The following is a 23,647-nucleotide window of genomic DNA, read 5'->3' on the forward strand; positions in this document are numbered from 1 at the left end:
CCCCTCTCTGTCTGTCTGCTTGTTTCTTTTTATCTCTTGCGTCTTGCATAGTTTATGAAAGGTTGTCTGTAAAAAACCCAGCTAACAGGAAAGGTAGAACTGCTCATCCAAAAGACAGACAAAAGACAAAATACAGTGAAATATATGTTGATTTCTTAATTCATTTGCCCTCAATTTGCTGGTTAACATTGAACCTTCTCATGCTGGTTGTAACATGTTGAGTAGGTGAGTATGTAACACAATGGAAGCTTCTTATTTCTTTGATAATATACCCAACTATGAAGCTTAGAGCCTAAACTGAGTAGCTGCTAAAACTAGACTAAAGCGTGCTGATTTTGCTAGCAATGTTAAAAAAAATATTTTGTTGTCCAAATAAAAAAAGTTTGCATCTGTTAATTACACCCATAAACTCTTACGTTTCTATTGTAGCTATGTTTTATTTATCTATGTATGTATTATGCATGTTTGTTAGTTTGTGTTGCATACCCTAACATCCACTCATGGCTAGTTATGGGCCTGATTTGATATGGATAATTATTACATTTTTGCTGTTTTGCCAAAATTTCAACTGATTTTCATATAATAACACCATTTGAAAATAGCAGCTACAATTTCAAACATTCATTACCTGAACTTAATTGAATTATGGAATGAATTTCGACACAATTGCATGACTTTTTGGCAAAACTTTTCATGATCCAACATGATTTGCTGAAACTGGCTGAACTTTATCTGCTATAATTTCCAGCTTGTTGTGGAATGTTTGCTGAACTACGTCTCACTGTTGTAGCCAATCAGTTTAACACCATTAAACGTTATAAGCTCTGTACCCCATGCGTTAAACACGAGTCCCGCAGGCCAAGTCAGGCACAATCCTATTCGGCTGCAAAATTATTTTAAAAATCTATTAATATTGGCCCATTTCACTATGAGCTGCCATTCAGTTCCCAGCATGCACTGCAATGTAATATGAGCTCCCACCCCCTCCCAAACAGTGATCTATTGGACAGCACCACAAAAACAAACAAACAAAAAGATGCCAGGTGTCCAGTTCAGAGGAATAGGCAGTTTTAATAAACCTGCTGTACACTGGGGACATTTAAAAAGGTTTATCGGTGGTCTGTTGTTAATGTATGTATATAAAACAATTTGTTTTTATTTAAAATGATTTTTGAATCGTTCAAGTATTTAGTGCCTGTTTTTTGCTGTTTTATTTTGGCATATTTTGAACAAGCAATGGCCCGTTTGGGTCATGGCAAAATGTTAAGCAGAAATGAAATAAAAACACAGCTGGCCCACAGATGTGTCGAGAGGTTTTAGTATGGCCCTGTTAGCGGTTGAGTTTGAGACCCCTGATCTACACCATGTTGGTATAAACACCAACATCAATAAGACTAAGCAGTTAACCAACATCTAGAACATAAGCTGACACCAAAGGGAAGATAGCCTAAGAGGAAAAACAAGAGATGGTAAACAAAACAAGGGGAAATACATGCTCAGTATGCAAATAGATGGAGACTGGAGCCAATAAGATGTTGCATGCCAATCGCTCCAGCTGCTGTTGGAAACAGACTAAAGACTTGTTGATTCCCATTTGAAAGCATAAATCATCAGAAAAGTTCCCCTAACTCAAAGTAGTAGAGTGATGTGGAAGATTATAAGTACAACAGACTTGTGATGTGTTATGATACCAGGTGGAAATCCCTTGAGACTTGGAAAAACACACTGTACACTGTTTTTATTAGACTTGATTTGACTTGAAGCTTGGAATAATGTTCTTTTACCACTAATACATAAATACATGTTAAGATTAAGTTAAAATCACATACAAGAGCCAGTTCCTGTTACTTGAGTGTTCCCTTAACTTTGTGAGAATAATAGACACAGACTAAAAGTGGGCAAAAGAGAGAGATCTTCTGCAGGTTTGTGCTATTATGAGCGATCAGCTAGACTTCTCCCTCCTCATTTAGTAAGTAAAAGACGTTTTGGGTGGCATTATCCACTATGCTATCTAGGGGTGCGGGAAAAAATCGATTCTTAGATGCATCGCGATGCTGACGTGAACGATTCTGAATTGATTCACAAAAATCAATTTTCTAAATATTTAATTTATAATGTTATGTTGACGGAACGCAAAAGGCGGAACTTGGAAGTGCGGAAGTCCAGCGCCCGGACAGTCTGTGGCGGCACACAACAAAAACACAAGTGGAGGATCGAGAAATCCGACCGGCTCCCTCTGCATTAAAGCCAGGTCAGGTCAGGAGTCACAACACAAATGATAAGAAGAGCCATTTTGTCCCTTCAACAAAAATCAAACCACCTTGGGAGCCGCAACATTTAATGTCCAGTATGTCTCAGTGTGTGATAATGTACTGGTTTAGGCTAAACAATATAAACAAGAGCGCAGATTAAACTTCGCTCTGCTTTAAGCTCCGCCTACAGCCGCTTTCCTCCCATCTCCACCAGAAAACTTTTCCTCAGAAGTTGAACAGTTAAATGTCTCTCAGCATTCGACTGTTTTCCGAGGCTGAAGTCGCTTCTTATTCTCCAGCTTCTTGTTCAAATTTACCTGTTCCACTCTGAATGTAAATACGGCACCATTTAAGGTGGAACGGGAGAATTCGAAAGAGAAGCGACTTCAGCTTCGCCACTTTTTAGTGTGTGACAGTCTCTCAATGCAGATTTAACATACCAGGAAACCAACTGCGCTGCTTATAATTGTGAATAATGCATCGCTGCTATGTGACCTGCAGTCTGCACGCCGGTTCTCAGTCGTTGCGAAACAGGGCTTTCGCACTATGTTGCACACGACCCGTCTCAGGGATACTTTACTGACACAGCGACCCCCCCGTCTCTACAACGAGACCAAAACCGAAGCACTGAATGAGAGCCTTCTAGTTCACTTGCCATATCACTTCCATTTGACTTAGATATTGGAAGTAAATTCATTATGGATCATTACAAATACTTTGCTTTAAAGGTACCAAGTCCCTTTAAATAACAATACCACCGAGTCACTTAGTCACTTTAAAATGTTTACTGTCTCTATAATCTGTGTATATTTTGTGTATATTTAATATATTTCAGTTGGTTTTTCTTGTATTTTTATTTTTACTTATTTACTTTCTATAGAGTGATTAGCTGAGCCTCACCGCAAGCATTTCAATGCATAAATGTCCTGACATGTTGTGCAAATGACAAATAAACTTGAAACTTGAACTCGAAACTTGAGCTCACACAGTGAGAAAATATAAATGCTATATAGAAAAAAGACGCATCGATAATCGTTTTATAATCGCATCACAGCCCTCTGAATCGTAATCGAATCGAATCGTGAGGTGCCTAGAGATTCCCACCCCTAATGCTATCCAACCATTGTGAGATACAGTTGGGCAGATAGAAACTGAAATATCAACATTGATCCTGACTTTTCTTTTTGGGTATATACAAACTGCATAGACTGAATATACGTCAGTATTACTAAACCGATGGTAAAAATATTTTAAAAAATGGCAAATAAACATGAAAGATAGGAGCTACTTTTCCCTCCACCCTCTCCCTCTGCTTCTGACTGCCACATGAGATACTGTGAATGCTCTATATCGGCACATCATTTGGAGTTATGTCCGTAAAACAGAAAGTTTATTTGTATAATTTCATTTATTTTACATTATTTACTAATGCGGAGGCTTAAAATCCCAAAGAATACCCCCGATATCAGTATTGCTATCAGGATATTAGCTTTGGTATTACTTGGTATCGCTCATCCCTACTGAGAGCTTCTGAGCTATAGCTCTGTTTAAAAGCTTCACAGAGCCTAAATCCTGGTTTTTATAGTAGTAAGAATGTGCTTTAGTGAGTTATTACCACCTTTACTGATGACATTATGGTTGTGTTTGGTTGTGTTATTATGAAATGTGACTCGTTCTTAAAGAGATCAGTGCTTTGTTTTAGCGTGTGTGACAGGTTGGAGGTAAAACTGAGCTAAACAGGTGGTGGTACTGAACCAGAGGGGGCGCCCAAGAGAGAAAAGTGAAGCTTGTGGTATTCGAGCTGACCCACAGGCTCTATCAGAGGGGATTTATGGGGAGCCTGGCCACTTCCTTTCCCCCTCCCCCGTTATATTAAAAACAGGACTGCTAAACAGCAGAGGGCGCACACGAGCGAGTCCTCAATGAATGGGAGTGAATGGAGCTCAACGGCTAAAAACGAAAAGTTAAAATAGTTTCTAATCACTGAACCAGAACTTTCCTTTAATTTTAGAAAGTAGAAGGATGGATTTCACTAAAAAAACAAAGAAAACTCACCTGTATGTTTCCTTTTTTCTACAGCAAGCATGTTTTTGGCAGCAGGATGCTAACATTACTGCTACTGAGTGCTGATTGGTTGGCGAGCGGAGCAGCTCATTGGCTGTTCGTGCTCACAGACGTCGTGAACGTACATGAGGCGCCATTTTAAACTCCTATAACTCGAGCTCTTAAAAGTAAAACAGCAGTGTTAAAATGTTTTATGCTGTTCTGTGGTCAGGAAATGACCGTATTCTTTTACATTAAAAATGCATTTATAAACTATGATTTTCCTCAAATGCTCCATCTTAACCCATTCATTTTGGACCTGCTCGGGAGCGCCCTCTAGTGTTTGAGAAACCCAGAAGTCATTACAGAGTGGGAGTTCTCCTCTCTACAAGTTCTCTGGCTCTCTCCCCAGGGCTAAGCTGAGCCTCACTGAAACAGATCTTGAAGAAAGGTGGGATCATGCCCCCCAGGGGTCTGTCTATGCACATGCCTAAAATTTAGTCGTCCAAAGTGGTGACTGCTCAAAATTGAAGACTTTGCTGCTAAAACTGGACTGACGAACACAATCATTTTATCAAAAATACCTACATTTTGATAATTATCGTTATTCTTTTATCAGCCAGGCCTGAGCCGTTTCCACTGTGGACTGTGGAAAACAGCAAATGGCATTTGAATACGTTCTGTTTCCTGTCATAGTCTTCTTCAACATAAGTATCACCCCAGTACCCCTGAAAATGAAGCCCTTTTCACACGTATATTCCTCCACAGAGTATCCTTTTATGGTCCTGGTTGTGCTACTAGCTTTCCTATAAGTGCAGCTGGAAGAGAACAGACTCTTTTTGTGATTCATGCATACCATGTCTCATTAAAGATCCAGTCTATATCCAGCTTTGGCTGCTCTTAATTCAGTTAAGTCCACTGAGAGTCCACTCGCGTGCCTATTTCTAATGCCCCACTTATGGATGCAGCAAGAGAGAACTCATCAGGCTTGTTTGAAAGGTAGTGGGTTAACTCTTCAGAGATTATGGGCATAATAATGACCCTGGAAACCGTCCTGTGGTTGTTAGTCCACATTGTGCGTTGATTTTTTAATGTCATAATGATTCTTTTGATGCTGACATCTAATCATTTAGAGCTTAATTCATTCAGTGAGGCACTATTTGAGTCGATGGACATTGGAAGTCAATTCAGATATTATTTTTATCTGAAGACCAGGCTTAATACAGTACTGTGTTTCCAGTCTAAACGGCTGTTAAGTATAAGTTATTCATTTATCAGAAGACATTTCTGAGCAGATTAGATGGTAGATAATCCACTTGCATAAGAAAGGGGAAAGTCAAAGTAAAATAAGTGAACAGAAAGGACTTTCCAGAACTAGAGTTCCAAATATTATTAACCCTCTGGGGTCCACAAACTTGCCCACACATCAAATTCAGTGTTTCTACATATATTTCTCTCTATCTTTGTGAAAAAATACGGGTCAAACACTTCCTGAATCTGTAGAGTCGCCCTTTCCATTCTGTTTTATCACAAGATCGTACGTGACTCACATCTGGAGTTATGAGCCTATGAAGAGGGGCTGAGATACATGTCTTCTGCCACTTACTGTGTGTAATTGGTAGATTTGTGTATCTATCTACATTTTGTGTGAAACTGACCAATGGACACTCTGGAAATCGCTAAGGAGTGACCCATCACATCAGAAACCCTTCATTCTTCATTCATTTGACATTGGAGACTACAGCCGCTGAAGTAGTGATGAAGATACTGAAGCATTTTAAGCTTAAGTTACCCTTTATTAATCCCACAACAGGGACATTTAACCCATCTGTACAGTGAAACACCTACATACATACTAGTGCACACTTACACGCTAGGGGGCAGTAAGCACACTTGCCCAAAGCGGTGGGCAGCCCTATCCACAGTGCCCAGAGCTCAGAGGATCAAACCGGTGACCTTCCAGTCACAAGGCTGGGTCCTTAACCTCCAGCCCATGAATGTCCCATTGATACGAAGCATATGGGTGTCATCTTTTACGCAAGTGCCTTTGAAGGCGAGTTTAACCGTCCAAGACCTGGTAGACCACCAGAACCCTCCATCAGATCAGCTTCAGGTGTTTCTGTCCATCATTCCACTGTGAGTAGACAACTCATCACTATGTGTCTGAAGGGATGTGCAGCTGTCAAGAAGACCTGCTAATCAAACAGAGAAGCTGCTGGTGTTCTCAGGACAATGGTCTGACCACCCCAGAGTCCAGACTCCGATATCACTGAATGTATTTGGAAATGACTTGGTTTGTGAAAAACAAAAACCAACTTCTAAGACTGAACTTTGGAGATCAGTGTGGAAAAACATCCCTGCTTTTCAGTTCTTTGAAAAAAAAGAAGAATGGAATCTATAATGAACTCAAATGATGGGCACTAAATACTGAAAGATGTGCTGAGGTTTGTCTTCCATATAATTTTTTGTATGTCTTTTCTTTTTTTCTTACGTTGCAAAGTGAACAACTTGCACTTCATGGCTGCTTTGACTGGAAATTACATGAAACATGAAAGTGTGACTTTTGCTCTGCACTGTATGTATTTGAGCGGGTTCTTTTTTTTTAATCTGTTCTTTAATCCTTTTACTCTCACATGACAAAACAGCCCGACCCAATCATCTGAGCAATCAATTAAAACCTTTTCTTTTGCTTAGGAGCAACAATTCACCGCCTCATGTGGCTCAGCATTACACCCAGACCATACTTCATACATTGTGCTGGCGATTCCATTGACACTTTGAATTCCGTCCACTCTAGTGCTAGTCCCTTTATGAAAGCACTGGACATTACTGGACTGTGAAATCCACCTGGGAAATGCGCTAATCCGGGGCAGCGGCCCTGCACAGTCTAACTAAGCCAGTCGCCCCTCCAGTTCACTCTCCTTTACCCCACCGTCTAATCCCCTTTTCCTCTGCTTTTTTTCCCCTAGCCAATGGCAGTATATCGTCAGCTGACAGTGCAGGGAAAAAAGAGAGATTGTGTACGTATGAGACCCTCTGAATATACCGCTGAACTTTAAACAGATCATGTGCCTTAAAGCCGAGCTCTGGAACACCACCCCCATCGTGAAATAAAATCTCTCTCTCTCCCTCCACTGAACTGTAATGTCTCTCGCCCAACATGTTTGGACTGGTGAAGAGTGTTTTAAAAGCACTGTGGAGAGACATGGGCTTTGTTTCATGGATAATAGAGAATACAGAGTCTCAGTTCATAAGCTTTGCTGATCTGACTGTAGAAACAAGTGCTGGAAATGAAATTCAAAACAAATATGAATTTTTCAAGAACATGGCTTTAAAGGCAAACCCAGCCACAGTGAGAATGAGGCAGCATTGGAGCACTCTTATACTAGTCCAGCTGAAATATGGATGTTTTTTATCCAAGGTAATGCAAAGGTGTCACAGAGGAGAGCAGAGCATAACTGGCCTGTGAAGATGTTGGGAAAGATGTTTTCACATCCTATAAGAGAACAAACATATTTTTACTATATGCAGTAATGTGCATAGCAGCCAAATAGCCATTAAGTACTTATTCATTTTCCAGCATCAGGAAAAAATCAGAAAGCATATTTAAAAGAAATTTACGCAGAAGGCCTCAACAACTAAATGAAATAGCAGATGTTTCAGTATTTAGTATGTCTACTTTTACTATAGCTTACATTCTTTTCTAGAGACTTGCTTTCAGTTTTTAAAGAAATCTGCAGGGATACATTCAGTCTTAGAAGTTGGTTGCATTTTTTTGCTACTTACAATTCAAGTAATTCCAAACACATCCAGTAATACTGAGGTCTGGTCTCTGCGGTGGCAGCATCTTTTGTTCTTTGTTTAGTAGCTTCCAGCAGCTTCTTTCTTCTGTTTTGTCTATATCCTTCCTTCTTGACAGCTACACATCCTTTCAGACCCACAGCGCTGAGTCGTCGTCTCACAGTGGAAGGATGGACAGAAACACCTGTGGATGTTTTCAGATCTGAAGCAGCTTGATTTTCTCCTCTCTATCAAAGATGGAAGCTTTAAGTGCTGTTTATCTGATGGGGGCAGTTTTGGTGGTCTACCAGGTCTTGCGTGGTTATTAGGAGTCCCATTCTCTCTGCATATCTTGAACTCCAGTTTCAGAAACTCCTGTTTTTTCATGCAAGTGGATTATTTTATGAAATTATTATCAAATTCTTATTTTCTTTTTTAAAAATATCATTTTAAAAGTACTTTTTTGAGTATTTCAGTACCAAAACACAGTGTGATGTTATAAAATACATGTTTAAAAACTCAGTTTGAAACCTGTCGCTCTTTAAAAGGAGGCAAAGATCCTTTTTTTCAAATGGTTCTTTTTGTGGTGAAATGGTTCTTTGAGTGTTCGTGATGCTATATAGACCAATCGCCTTCACTAAAGAACCCTTGAAGAGCCATCTTTTTTTAAAGTGCCTATTTGTATACTGCGCTGTAAAAAGTAATCCTGTATGAAAAGGGTAACAATGTTTTGCAGTTATTATAAAGGTATTTTAAAGTTTTTCCCATCAATTTCTGAAAGATTTTTCGGTAACACTTTCTATGAATGTCACCTTTGTAAGCATCTATAAACACATTCATAACATGTTATAATGCATTTATAAGACATTATAAACATAGCTATAAATATTTATAAAAATGCATTACACATTATAGCCATGTTTATAATGCATTATGAATTGTTAACATAATACATTATAAGTACTGATCATAACAAATTATAAGAGCTCATAAGTTGTATTTGTCCGCTCTAAGTAAAGTGAAGCGTACTGTACTAAAGCCTCCTCCAGTGTTCAGAGTGAGGCTTCAAGTTGAAGTATTTACTTAAGGATTTACTGAAACACTAAAACATACACAGTAAAGCACATTACAGGCTTCAAATGTCAGAGTTTAAACTAGAGCTGCCATCAGTGTTTTACCCAATGTGGGAAAGGTAATGTACACCACCGTTAGCTTGGTATTTGTCTTTACTTTACGCTCTCCAAGCTGGGACTGACTTCTTTGGCACTGACATTATAACATGTTATTAACACTATTTATAATGCATTATATTAACAATTCATAATGTGTAATAAACATGGCTATAAAGTGTAATTCAGTGTAATTCTTTTTTATGAATACTTATAACCATGTTTATAATGCCTTATGAATACATTATAACATGTTATAAATGTGTTTATAGATGCTTACAAAGGTGACATTCATAGAAAGTGTTGCCTTTTTGTCCAGTATGTTTTGTCTTTTGTTCCTCGGCCCATCACAAAAGTTGCAAGACAAAAGTATGGACGGTAGTAGAGGGTCTCAGAAGGCAGTGTGTGCTGTTGACATTGATCACTCTAAGCAGCCAAACCTGCACTCTTAAAAGTAAAGGTGCAAAAGGAGTTCTTTGCAGTGATGCCAAAGACAAACCACTCTTTGTTACTTTATGATCCTTTCAATGGATGCTTTTTAAAGGAACACTACAGCTCTATAATAAAATAATGTAAAGAATAGAATTTATTTTTTAAGATTTATCACTATTTCACCATCATCAACATTACATATAAATCTCAGACACATGTAGGTTCACTGACTGTTTTTGGTAGTATATAAAATGGTAATGTGTTATAGACATTATGACCCCTGGTTTCCATCACAACAAACTACTCTTCATACACTTGAATGCACTTTGATGAACGTGAAGCTGAGTGTGGCCAAATATGCAGTCGTATGCAAAAGTTTGAACATCCTGGATCAAATGAGATGTTTTGTTTGATTTTCTAAGTAAATATAAGCTGAGACAAACTTAAATCTGACATGTTCTGCTAATTTTAGAGCACAGTTTCTATTTATTTGCTGAGTTTAACATATTGGAAGAAGAAAATCTAAAAAATAAAATTTGCACAGTCCACGTTTTAAGTTCTTCAGCATGTTAAATTCAGCAAATAAATCAGAATTGTGCATTAAATTGTGCAGATGTGTGTTCTCTGTAGAGGATATGTACTTATTTTAGACGTCACTTAGACAATAAACAAAACGTCATTTGACCGGGGTGCCCAAACTTTTGCGTAAGACCGTACATACAGTATTATTAGCACATCTCTGTTTTATTTTAAAGCCTTTTGCTGAACATTTTGTTTTTTTTTTACACTTATTTTCTGAATGAAATGAAAAGTAGCAGCAAGAAAATGAAATTTCAAAAGGCAAGGCAAGGTGTCTCCAAACTTTTGATGGGCCATGACAGTAGTTCTCTCTGTCGTTAGGGAGCCAGACGTAACAAGACTAAATACACTTTATAAAGGGCTTTCCAGCCCCAGATGCAGAGAGGGGTCTGGCAGTGTTGGAGTCTTGTGATGTAAACAGAAGGGTAATGAAGTTATACTGCCTTTTATGTTCACTAAGGTCAGACGAACTCTGCTGTGCTCACGTGCTCAGTGGACGTTCCTAAGGCTTTGCTTGGTGTTTCAGTCAAAGAGGCACTGCCTTTCCTCAGGTCATCACCACAGGGTCACAGAATAGCTGATTAGATCACGCTTTACGAGTCACTCGCTAAGTTTAAAGGTCAAATACCACAAGTGACCATTTGGTCCTGTGTCACTGATCTCTTGTCACACATTAATATTGTACTATGAGTTGATTTTGTGCTCTATTACACACACTGAGGGAAAAGAAGTGAACAGACACTTTTAGTTTTGTTATTTAATAGACTTCCAACGTATAAATCCACTTTAAATGTACACACATAGTGGCTCTCATTCATCAAAGTTGTGTACAGTCAAAGCTGATCGATGTGTATATTTGAGCGTAACTGTTTAAGAGTCTGAAAAAAATGCTTGATTTGTGTTTAACTAACCAAAACTATAATCAATATCATTTATAATACAAAGGTGGATGTACATCGGAATAAACCCAAAGCTGCAGCTCTTCAATGCTTGATTTAAAGACGTATTACACTGTGCTTTTGGTTTTCGCTACTGACACCATCCGAAAAATAAACAATACAAAACACAACTAGTGCAGAAGCATCTCATACACTGCATGATACAGCATTTAAATGTTATTTCAAGAAAATAATCATATCACATCATTCTACTGTCTTCAAAAACAGAAAGATGTTCTGTTTATTTCAGATTTTATTTTTTCCAGTAGTCATAATTGAGGTCAGAGCTCTATGTGGGCCAGGGGTCGGCAACACACTCCGCATGCGGCTCTTTTACTGCCCTGTTGCGGCTCCACAGCAGAATTAGATTTGTAGGTAAAAATAAAATAATCCTCCTTTACAGTAAAATAAAGCTCTGCTGATCGTTCAACACAGTTTAACAATAAATGGTCTTTAATGCTGGAGTTAATGTAGCCCATAACTACTAATTCACCTTTTAACCCTGAGGATTTGCGCTTAGACTGCTGGTCACCATAGCAACGCAGACAAGATCTGTCCTAGCTAGTAGCTAACGAAAAGGCAAAGAAAATATTAAAGATGAACATCAACACTTTTTATAACGAATGGACTCATTTGCATTTATAATCACTCCAGCTGGTTTCCTAAACCGTTTAATCTGCAGCGAGAAACTGCCAAACACTAAAAAGTCGCAAAAGTAGTTTCGCTTCTCGCTCACCAGCTTCTTGTTTGACTTGTCCCGTTCCACCTTAGATGGTGCAACAGTTACATTCTGGCGCCTCAGGCACCATTTAAGGTGGAACAGGAAAATTCGAACAAGAAGCTGGTGAGTTGAACGTTAAGAGACATTTTACAAGAAACTGTTCTACTTTTGGACAAAAGTTTCCTGCTGGAGATGCGAGAAAAGAGGCTATAGCTGAGCCCAAGCTTTAAGCAGAGCAAAGTATGTCTGCTTTTTCGTTTACATGTTTTAGCCTATACTAGTACATGAGCACATATTGAGACAGGTTTACAGCCAAGTTGTGGCTCCCAAGGTGGTTTGATTTTTGTCGAAAGAACAAAATGGCTCTTCTTAACATTTGGGTTGCGACCCCTGGTGTGCGCTATTGGAGTTCCTCCACACCAGAGTCATCAAATCATGTCTTTATGGACCTCTATTTGTCCCCAAACTGCTGCCACAAATTTGGAAGCATGTAACTGTTTAAAATGCTGTAGCGTTATCTTTAAACTCTAAGCCCTGAAAAACAGCCCCAGATCATTATACCTCCTCCACCAAACTTTTCTGTTGGCACTATGTGTTCTGGTGGGTAGCGTTCTACTGACATCCACCAAACACAGGTTTTCAGATAGTGAAGGATGATTCATCATGCCAGAGAACACGTTTCTGCTGCTCCAGAGTCCAGTGGCAGCAAGTTTTACACCACTCCAGCCAATGTTTAGCATTGTACCTTATTATCTTAGGCTTGTGTGCAGCTGCTTGGCCATGGAGACCATTTCCAGAAGCCCCTGATGCACAGTTCTTGCGTGTTGCTTCTATAGGCAGTGAGGAACTGTGTAGTAAGTGATACAACAGAAGATACACTTTCTCTAGATAGACAAAGCACTTTGTAAGTCGCTCTGGATAAGAGCGTCTGCTAAATGCTGTTAATGTAAATGTAAATGTTAACTACACACTTCAGCACTCAGCGGCCCCGCTCAGTGATTTTGTGTGGTCTACTGTTTCATGGCTGAGCTGATGTTGCTTTTAGATGCTTCCATCTCACAATAATAGCACTTACAGTTGACTGGGGCAGATCTAGCAGGGCAGCAATCTCACACACTGACTAGTGGCAAAGGTGGCATCCTATAACAGTGCCATGTTTAAAAAACATATCGCTGTTGTTGGAAGAAAACCTCATATCTCAATTTTTGACATAATTTGAAAATATCTGTTACCCTTTACAATGTGTGTAAATTTCATGATGAATGGGCTAAAAGTAATGACCCAAAATGACGTGGAAAAAAGTCTGGTTCCATTGACTTACATTAAAAGTAAAGTATGTTTTTTCCTTCTCCTGTAAAGTTGTCATTTTGGGGATATGAGGTTTTCTTCCAACAGTAGTGATACATGTGTTACAATTACAGACTGTAGTGCAACCACAGTGCCCCTATATAGTAAATGGGTATATGTATGTATATATATATATATATATATATATATATATATATATATATATGTGTGTGTGTGTGCGTGTGTGTGCGTGTGTGTGTGTGTGTATATAGGTGCATAATTGCCAGAAATATATAGTATGTGGTATGTGCTGTAGGTTTTAGAGCATGTGTAGTAAAAATGTAGAGCAAAAAATCAACCGTTTTCCTGCGTCTCAAATCTAGTTTGATCTAATATACAGTAATCTGTTGTACTCTAAGATGCTGCTTAAATCCCATAAGCACATCATGCTCACCAAAATCAGACTGCTACATGAGGACTGGAATCAGCGGATGAGATGTGCGTGTGAGAGAGTGAGAGAGAGAGAGAGAGAGAGAGTATTTCTGTGCCTCTATATCTGTGTACATTGTGAAGAGCGTGTGTGTAGGTGGATGTGTTCAGTTCTGTCTGTGTGCCTTTGGAGTGTGTGTCTGCGTTCTCTTTCTATCTGTGTGTGTGTGTGTGTGTGTGGCAGGCAGTGTGGGTGTGTGTGTGGGTGGTACTCTCTGGCAAAGCTAATGTGAAGTGTTAGAGGAGCTGAAGGGAAGTGAATATACAGGCTTTTCTTCAGCATATGTACACTTGCAGGTCTCTCTGTCAATAAACACTGCTTAAAAATCTAAATATGTCCAGTGCAGCCAGCCTATGTTCTACAGGTATCCTGTTTATGTTTACCCTTGAAGCCCACGTATAATGTGTGTGTGGTTTGATGTTATTTAGTATAATGTTTAATCTCTTCTACTCCAACAACTCTGGTGCAGATTGTCTGCAGTAACAACTCTCCTTATCACTTCAGTGTGACTGTTTGTGATTGCCTTCAATTCAGGGGGCAGTCATGGGCTGGAGGTTAGGGAACCAGCCCTGTGACCGGAAGATCGCTGGTTCGATCCCCTGAAGTGACAGTATGTGACTGAAGTGCCCTTGAGCAAGGCACCTGACCCCCAACTGCTCCGGATAGGGCTGCCCACCGCTCCGGGCAAGTGTGCTCACTGCCCCCTAGTGTGTGTGTTCACTAGTGTGTATGTGGTGTTTCACTGCACGGATGGGTTAAATGCAGAGGTGGAATTTCCTGTAGTGGGACTAATAAGGGTCACTTAATCACTCAATTCATGGTTGTGACATCACAACCATAATGAATTCAAAACATGCAGTTTTACAGCTTAGTTTGTTGGCGTGGGCTGTACAGACTGCACAGTGAATGATTCTTTGTGTGAAACTCAATTAATAATACAGATCCTTTAAAGCTGGACAGTCACACAAAAACAGCATAGCTTTGCAGAAGTAATATTATAGAATATTTCTTTTTTGTTTTTCAGTCCTCACAGTCTCGTTCAGTACATTTCCCACACTCTCCTGTGCTTTAAAGCCCCACACACCCCAGCTCTCTCTGTCTTATCAGACTGAACTGTGTATTATACCCTCACTGTCCTTCACACACTTGTACGGTGAATATGTTGTTTACTTGTTGTGCTGGAAACCCTGAGAAAGACTGAAAGGGGTGGATTCGGAAATGAAAATTTCTTTGTCTTTCCTAATAAGTGTCTTGGTGGTTGCTTTAAATAAGCTAATGTAATTATCAGTTGAATTTTGCTTAATTCATCTGCTGTCAGGCATTCTAAAGCAGGACCACCTCAGTCTATCCAGGTATGTTATTGTTCCTGCAGTACAGTCTGTATAAAGGTTTGAACATCACTGGTCAAAAGACATATTCTGCTGTAAAGTTAACATGTTCTCTACAAGGGACAAACTTAAATGTGGCATTTTCTGCACATTTTAGTACATAACTTGACATGACTCCTTGCTAAGGTTAACCCCTTAAATGGCCAGGGCCCAAATTTTATTACACACTTCTATAACCTAAGAGTAGCTCAGCCAGTTTGCAAATCCCTGTAGTTACTGAATAATAAGCCTTAGTATGTAATAAGCCTCAGGTTTTAAGCGTTTAACAAAAACTAAATTATAAAATGTGCCATTTCTGCACAAGCCAACTTTTTTTCCCAATATGTTAAATTCAGCAAATAAACAGTAATTATACATAAAATGTGAAGCAGTGTTTTAACTGTAGAGAACGTGTACTCAAATAATATGCCTGTATATGTATATATATATATATATATATATATATATATATATATATACAGGGTGTCTCAAAATATTGACATCATATATACAGGGTGTCTCAAAAAATTGACATCATTTTGTAGTCTAATAGCCAATTCTCCCGCAAATGATCTCAAATTTTTAAAAAAAGGTGTAAAAACTAACCAAGTTTATTTTTTAATGTTTTTTCAGGTTGAAGAATGGCGTTCACTAGAAATGAAAAAGGCATTTTGTGTGTTAGAATATGCTCAAACACAGTCAAACAAGAGTGTGCAGCAGCATTTTCGAGAAAATTCAATAAAAGTGCACCTACTGGAAAGCAGATTTGGACATGGCACAAAAAATTCAAAGAGGAAGGCTGTCTGTGCAGGACAGAGGGATCTGGACGACCACCAGTATCGGAAGATATTACATTTGTGAAGCTGTGAAATCGGTTATAAAATCTAGATCCCTCTGAATTTCTTGTTTGAATTTTGATAAATAAATCTTATATTGTTCAACATGAAGCCTGTTTAATTTCATTTGCCTACGACATGTAATTACTCAGATATTCACATCTCAAATTATGTAAATTTTTTGGGACACCCTATGTGTGTATATATATATATATATATATATATATATATATATATATATATATATATGTATTATCAATTAGGCTTCTTTTATCCGGCTGAAAAGGTTAAAAACTTGTCTCTGGTGTCCATTTTGTGCTGAATAATGACAGAATCACTGACTGAGCTATGATCACTAGTGCTACATTTATTAGCTTATAGATCAGTAGCTGGATTAGCCCTCAGGACTGGTTGATATTGCATGGATTTCCAGTGATGTGTGTGATGTATGTTTGAATTCAGTTAAACCCGTGAGGCTTTACAGGATGATGCATAAAATGGCATATAAACACTAGTTTTAGGCCAGAATATCGCTTTAACAAAAATGTACCAAAAGTGGTTGTGTGAAGCGATGCCATAGAACAGAGGTGACTAATAGGTGGTGCGGTCTGAGTCTGGACCCAGACGCTGTCCTATGTGGACCTGGACCTATAACCGATAAACTAAGGAGAATTATTTGATTTCGATAGGGTGGTCCTATTTTAATCGGCGTAACATTTCTAGTCATTATGGTAGCTTTAGCGGCCTGGAGACTCACAGACCAATCGCATGCGTTGTAAATATCACACATGACGCTACTCAGCCAATTAGATCTGTGTATTATGATGAGCACTGGGACTCGAATGAGTGACGCACAAACAGGGGAGGGACGAGGCGAGAAACAGCAGTCAGAGAAGAAAGTGAGTCAGAGGGAAGTTATTTCACATGGCAAGCTCTAAAAAGAGAAAACTGACAATAAATTTTGTTGAAATATGACTGAATTGTACTTTATTTGATTTGATATTCAGTTGTTGACTGTATAAGATGTTGATATACCTAGTAGGCTACTTCAGTAAACAGTATATGGCACTGACATTATGATGTTCCGAACCTTCGCTTGAGGAAATTTTCTTTAACTGGACCTTATAGAATTGTAATTAAATACCCCTGACCTAGAAGAACCATTTCAGCTTCCCTAAAAACCTGATAGACGGTTAAAACATTTACTTTAAACTTTAGAAAAGTTCTTCAGATCCACACCCCGTTTTCTGTAAATGAGGGGTGAATCTGAAGAACCTTTTGAAGTTTAAAGTAAATGCTTTAGTCTACACCAATTAAAGTTTCTTTTGCAGTTGTTTTTTTTTTTGTTTGTTTTTTCCTTCTCTCCACAGCCATACGGCTCAGACAAGACCCATTAAGAACTTTTTTCAGTGTAAATCTCTCTGCTTGTATCTCCTCATAGCCTCGCCTGTGCTTCATGCCTCTATGTGCGCTCTAATGTGTTTCATATGACTGGCAGCAAGACTGTTTACCGGCAACCTGCAGTGAACTGGCAGAGTCAAATCTGATTCGTCAAAGGAACAAAAAAGAAAGTAAGAGTCACGCGGACGGTAATGGGACGCTAAGGGTCTCTGATCAGGGCATCACCTCAGCCATGAACAAAAATCTGACATATCCACACAGTGTAGTTCGGTTGCTATTTGTAAGCATCACTGTCCTACAGTTTTATTCATTTAAATACTATATTCTATATAAAAAGCAGCTACAGTTCAGTCAAATATGTCTGGAACTATAAAACCAGCGGCTGCTGTGATTCAGTACAGCCACCACCACACCTGTGTGATTGGTGCTACTGATTGGATTTGTTCTCTAATTCAGTCAAAATCTCCCAGTAATGTGAACGTAGCCTAATGCTAGGACCTGGAGTCGATACCCAAAAGAACTCATGTGGACTCAACTCCATCAATTACAATCACTTGGATTCAGGATCTGAGTTTCTGGACTCTAATGTGACTCAGATCTGATGTTTTCAGGGCTGTGTGGACACGCAGATCTGATCTTTTTAAATCCGACCTGAGCCACTTTCATATGTGGTCCTAGATTGGATACGTATCCGATTCGTGGCCATGTGACCTTAATGTGAAGCTCAGATCGGAATTCATGTGCTTTTTTTCCACTGCGCGTGACCATCATTCAGCGTTACCATGGCAGCAGCGCCGAACAGAAGTTAAAGCCTGTAAACGGTGGAAAAGCAGCTCATCTCACCTTTTTCTCCTTCGTCTCGCTCTAATAATGAAGCTGAGAGCTGATCAGAGTTAATTATCTTCTCAGCGAAGCTCGTTCTGCTCGTTAGTTTGTGCTGATGATGCACGTGATTCATTCACGTGACGTTACTGAGTAGGATGTGCGCATGCGGGTCATTTCAGGACGCCGGTTCGTCACGTTAATGACAGATTTGAATCAAACGAGTGCGAACTATCGTGTCAGAGAGATCGGATTTGAGCAAAAAATCGGATTTGAGCAGCGAGGCTTATAATGTGAACGTAGCCTTAGATGCTTGTGCCACTTGGGAGCATATGCACTTTGTCCATGTATATAGATAACAGTATTTCTTACAGCATTGAAAAACACATAAGCGAATCTATTTGAGATTACTTAACATCTCACAAGTGTGTGATGATTCAGTTTGCTTGATGCAAATTATCGACATAGCTACAGTTTAAAACTAAAGAATCAGCCTTAAGACACCAAACACGTCTCGGCCTATCGTATGCATCTGTGGTAAGAGGAGAAATGGTGTAAATTGTAAGCACATACAGGCTTACATAAAGACCAGGCAGATCTAGCAGAAGCTGCAACCTTCAGAGAAACAAGCTTTTATACATCTGTGCTCAGCAGTTGTCATGGAGATACCAGAGGACTTGGGCTGAATATGAGTAATATGCTAAAAAACGCAGCGCAATTCCACCAACATACTGTCGTCAACTCTTCCCATAGACACCAACTCCCACTTTCATTCCCTCAAGAGCTGTTCTGCTTCTGCCGATGTACAAGCGCAAGTTCAGCATGTTCTGCTGTTTAGTTCCATACAAGTTGTTTATGGAGCTTAAAAAATGTATACATTGAAACCCCTCTGACAGCTTATCACTACAATCCAGCAGCAAAGATAGAAAAAATAAAAAAACACAGACACATTTTTGTTCAAAACATGTTTTTTTTACACATTAAGCACACAATTGGCTGCAAAACTGTATGTACATTGCAAATATGCAATATTAATAAACAGAGTGTCTTATCAGAAGACACGTTAGGTTAATTCTGCCGGTACAGCACGAGTCAGACTACATTTATCTTCAGAAAATACAGAAAAAAAAAAAAAACAGCAATTTTTTTTTTCAAGTTTAATACCATGTAACACCTTACGCTGAGCATTCTGTTTGCTCTAAAGAAGTCCCACACATTCGTAATAATGTGATTCCTAATTATATAACACCTCCCACATAGACAACAATAGGCTAATACCAAATAAAAAGTGCAGCGTGTTGGCACCCAGCGGGATCGAAACAGAGAAGAATTTAGATCAATAACCGTGTTAAAATATCCAAACAAAAGTGAGCGCTGAAGAGAGGATTCATGGGAGATTTATATAATGTCAGTGAGTCAGACAGTGAATCACTGCGGAGGGTGAGGGAGAGCGAGAAAGAGAGAGAGAGAGAGTGCAAAAGGAGGAGAGATGGAGGAAAGCAGAAAAAATAGAAACGAGTGGCAGAGAGAGAGAGAGAGAGAGAGAGAGAGAGAGAGAGAGAGGGCCGAAAACAGTAGTGATTGGGGATTAAGTATGCTCATGTCAGTCTTTTGCTTCTGTGTTTTCTTACGTCATAAAGATTAAAACCTTATTTGACCTCATAACCTCATAAATAATCAATATGATTGCCATATTTACCACTCTGTGTCACAATAATTATCTGATGTCAGAGTCAGCTGTCTGTCTGGAGTCACTTAGAAGCACAGGCCAAAAGTTCAGAAGCAGCACTAATTTTGTAAAAATAAACATGAAATTAAAATTTTTTGGGGATATACTGGACAGTAATGTCAATTTATACAACAGTTAGTTCCGGCCACGCAAGCTGATTGGTTGAGAAGCGTACTAACTAATTTTTACACAAACACTATATCACTCCGCTGAGACGCCGTTGCTAAGCAGTGACTTTGACAGCTGTAAGAGATGCTCAAGCCATTTGAATGTTTTTACTTACTTTGCTCACAAACAGAAAATGGATACTAAGATCACATTTGACCGACAGCCGATTTGGTCAGACTCTGAAGATGAGGCTACACTAAATTCCCAAACTGTCAGTTGGTCTGTGTGGAGCTGGAGAACGAACTGCTGGCTGTGCAGCGAGTGGGCGGAGTTCGTTACTCTGACGTAGCAACAAGCTGCTCGTTAAGGAACTATAATTTGGTGAAGGAACTGCGAACGTTAAAACATATTAAACGCCGCGTTCACGGCCCAGTTTATTAATTTATTACTTTATTTATTTAACTGTTGTATAAAAGCAATAGAACACTCGAGGAGTGTGTTATCACCAATAACATCACAGCTGTGAAGATCTACGGCGACCAAATCACAGCCGTGATGTTATTTCATGATAACACACTCCCTCGAGTGTTCTATTGCGTTTTCAGTAATCACTTCTCTTTCACCTGACTGCATGAAAAGCCAGGTGTAAACGCGCTCAGGACAAGCTGTGATCAGATTATAATAAGATCACCAGTAGCTCATTCAGAGGTGGTTAAAGATCTTAACTACATTCAACCCAAGTGTAAATGGAATGCGTTTTGGTATCCACAGTTATGTAAGTCTTAAAACCCTGGGGAATTTAAATCCATGTTTTATGTTTAAGTAGGTTAATCTTGCTCTTGTGGCTGCATAACATACATGTACAAAGTTTGCCGCCCAGTTTGTATTGACTGGGGGGAATTTTGGCGAAATACATCAGCCGTTTATTGGACACTGCAATGTTATTCATAGGGCACATGGATAATGTTCTGGTGTCCAATAAACTGGGCGATCCTAATCTTAGATACAGTTTACAGAAACATTAATCTCACCAATCAGAAATGTAACTCGTCCCACCTACACAGCTTTAACAAACCAATGTGTTCGCCAGCTGTCTCACTCTGTTCAGTTTGAAGAAGAGAGATACCAAGAGAAAGCTAACCACCGAGCAAAAGCTAACCACCGAGCGAAATCTAACCACAGAGTGAATGCTAACCACCAAGCGAAAGCTAACCACCGAGCGAAAGCTAACCACAGAGTGAATGCTAACCACCAAGCGAAAGCTAACCACCGAGCGAAAGCTAACCACAGAGTGAATGCTAACCACCAAGCGAAAGCTAACCACCGAGCGAAAGCTAACCTAGCATGCATAACTGAGCTACCAAGCTTCCTCATCTCTCTGTCTGTCTGTCGTCTGTCTGTCTGTCTGTCGTCTGTCTGTGTGTACATTCCCTGGATGCAGATCCAGCAGTAATGGGAATAGCAGCCTTTATAGGCTGTCGCCATATAAGAGCTGGATAATGTTTACAGTGAGTGAACACGGCGAGCGTACATCAGTACATGTGGAGTCTGTTTCACTCATTTCTCTCGGCTTCTTTTGCATTTGTTGTGTTAAGTTCTGCTTCAGACGCATGGCAGACTGGGAGTGTCAGACTGAGGGCTGTCAATCTCGTGTTCTCATTAGAATATTAGGCCACGCCCAGACAGTTCCCCGACAGAGAGAACTGTCTGATCAGAGTTTTTAAACTGCAATTTTATTACATTTCTGTTTTTTTTTCTTGTTCTAAATTTGCTGGATGTTTAATCTACTAATATTATACAAATATATTTAATATCTTACTTTAACTTTCCTCTCGTGTCTAAAAACTCCTTCTGACATTAGTGGCGCAGACCACTTCTGAAATCACAGCCTTCTCCTCCACCACCGCAGATGATTCGTTGCCTGTATTAAATGGTTCACTCTGATATCCGAAAGCATGTAATACACTGATAATAGCAAGTGAGAAACAATGTTTACACTCGGTTACTGGAAGTAACATGGAAACGCCGTACATGTCAATGTTTATCTGGTCAAACTGGGGATCCATGTCAGTGAAGAGTGTATAGAGTAGCAGAATACAGACAAAGTTTATCTGGATTATCCAGATATAATCCAGAAATAAAACACATTACTGCAAACGGATTCTTTATTAGTTTGTCTCTGCCGAGTTTTACTGTAGCTCTAATGAGTTCCTCCTGATTCTCACAGTCAGAAGCTCCTGCAGGACTGATAAACTGAATCAGGTGTGTTAAAGTGGGAGTCTGTAAAGAGTAAGGGCCTGTTATTAACAAAGAGTGCGAAGGTTTTCTCTATATTTAAAACATTAGAGCAAGACTAAAAACGTCTTTGGTCAAACTAGAAACGTGGTGCTGTTTTGCTTGTTGGCCATATAATAAACAGTAAAATATTTATGACGCTTGCTTCCATACGTTTGGCCTGTAGTGTAATACAGTTAAACAGTCTTATGGGACCAAACGTGCAACAAGAAAGTCTGGAGACAACTTGTTAAACTTTTGGTGCTGGATTGTGGTGAAATGTGCTGCAAACATGGATGTGTCCCCTTTAAAACCCACCTCTAAATGCATCTATTCCATTCTCTTGCAACTTCCAGAGTGATGGATAGCAAGCAAAACAGCAGAGCTTGAGGTTGCGTTCATTTTACTTTTTTTATTTTTACTATTTTTTATGTGTCTTCCGCACCTGCCCCCACTTCTACATGCTTAATTGGAGTTTTTTTTTTTTGGGGGGGGGGGTTTCTTGCATTACATCCATGGGCTAACAAAAGGCTTGTCTTCTGTCAGACAGTTCTGATGAGTGCACAAGCACACCATCGCCAACTACTTTGAGCTTCGCCTTCATGAAGCACTGGATTGGTTATGAAATTTCATACTCAGTTTGTTGCCTCCCTAAGAAGCCCACATAAGCCCAAAATTTCTCCTGGTTGTCCTCATACACCGATCAGGCATAACATTATGACCACCTCCTTGTTTCTGCGCTCATTGTCCATTTTATCAGCTCCACTTACTATGTAGGTGCACTTTGTAGTTCTACAGTTACAGACTGTAGTCCATCTGTTTCTCTGCATACTTTGTTAGCCCCCTTTTAGCCTGTTCTTCAGTGGTCAGGACCCCCATGGACCCTCACAGAGCAGGTACTATTTGGGTGGTGGATCATTCACAGCACTGCAGTAACACTGATGTGGTGATGGTGTGTTAGTGTATGTTGCACTGGTGTGAGTGGATCAGACACAGTAGTGCTACTGGAGTTTTTGTCTGTGTATATATATATATATATATATATATATATATATATATATATATATATATATATATATAGATAGATAGATAGATAGATGGATAGATAGATAGTGACATGATATATAAATATCATGACATACATACAATCGTCACAAACCTGGCAACACTACTGTGCGTGATACACTACATATTAGCACCACACTACCATGTCAGAATCACTGCTGTGCTGAGAACTGAGAATAGTCCTCCACCCACACATTATCTGATCGCTAGCAGCCTTGTGGTCAAAAACTGCACAATTGTGTGTGGCAACAGATGGACTGCAGTCAGTAACTGTATCCCCTTTTTACAATGGACCTAATGTTCATTGTAAACTGACCAATGAGAGGAAGAGGAAGGTGGGTGTTTCTATTAAAG

The sequence above is a fragment of the Colossoma macropomum genome, unplaced genomic scaffold (genome assembly GCF_904425465.1).
Source record: "Colossoma macropomum unplaced genomic scaffold, Colossoma_macropomum, whole genome shotgun sequence".
NCBI classification, from domain to species: domain Eukaryota; kingdom Metazoa; phylum Chordata; class Actinopteri; order Characiformes; family Serrasalmidae; genus Colossoma; species Colossoma macropomum.